This window comes from Sesamum indicum, linkage group LG9 (assembly GCF_026168435.1).
Source record: "Sesamum indicum cultivar Baizhima isolate 11 linkage group LG9, ASM2616843v1, whole genome shotgun sequence".
Lineage (NCBI taxonomy): Eukaryota > Viridiplantae > Streptophyta > Magnoliopsida > Lamiales > Pedaliaceae > Sesamum > Sesamum indicum.
Genome location: NC_142665.1, coordinates 19662637 through 19663847, shown reverse-complemented (window position 1 = coordinate 19663847; position 1211 = coordinate 19662637).

Sequence of the window (1211 nt, the reverse complement as noted above, 5' to 3'; positions counted from 1 at the left end):
ACATTTAGTCCAAATCTAGCTGGAAAATGTTGATGCAATTATAAATTATCACACGTTTTACACGTGACTTAATTAATTTAGTTTTTCTTATTTTTTAAATTTCCGACTATTTTTGGAATGAGGAACGCAAGGGGGAAAAAGATATAATTTTAATCTTATAACTAAAGGGACGACATATTTAAACCAAATATAACTAGAGCAAAAATGTCACATCGACAAAACAAGAGTCATGCGTGCAGTAATGTACTAATCCTACAAGCATTTCCTAATGGCATCTGGATTAAATATTTTTTTTAATTATAATCCTCAGTTACAAATTTAAAATCGGATCTAAATTGCCACCTCATAGCAACAAAATTGCAATTTTTTAATAAAAAAAATTAATTTCTTATGATTTTTAAATCGTAATCATTTACAATACAAAGAATAATCCAACTTTTTCTTAATTAATAATAATAATAATAATAATAATAATGTGTGCGTTATATTCCATAAGACCAGAAAATAGTCGACTACGTATGATATAAAAATAATTAAATAGGGTGAGAATTATTTATTAATTAAAGTGTGAGAACATAATCATATGATAGCAATGAATTGACCCGTCGACAAAACATTGAAAATATATTAGACCAATTAATTAATAGATAATTAGGAGTAATAATAATGATTAATTAAAAAGTTGGGCGGGGGGGGGGGAAGAGAAAGAAGGTTCGAGGAATGTGAGGAAAAGGGTTTGATTGATTGATTATTCTGGCGATTTGGACCACCTTTTCTTCTACTCTCAAAACTGATAACAACGTTTCTCATCCAGGTTCATTACTTCTTCTTCACTTTCCTAATCCTTTGCTCCAATTCTCTTTTCTTTTATATATATATAATTTAGTAGTCGACATGTGCATATACTTTTTCTAACCTGATATGTTCAAAGAATACGTCCAGTCCAGCAAGCTGAGTTATCATACAGCACGGAGGCCACGTCATACAAGTGGTTGATACTTCAAGACACATCATAGTAAAAAATTTCGAGTTAACTCCGAGAGACCTGACTGAAATTGACTTTTTAGTCAGTAAGTAGCTGCATTCCTGGATACTTGGGCAAATGGCCATATTTTTGTTTAGATAAGTAAAAAATTCTGATACTTTTTTCCTATTATGTAGCTAACACGTGCAGCTATCCATTGATATTGGATTCAACCCAACTACCTTTC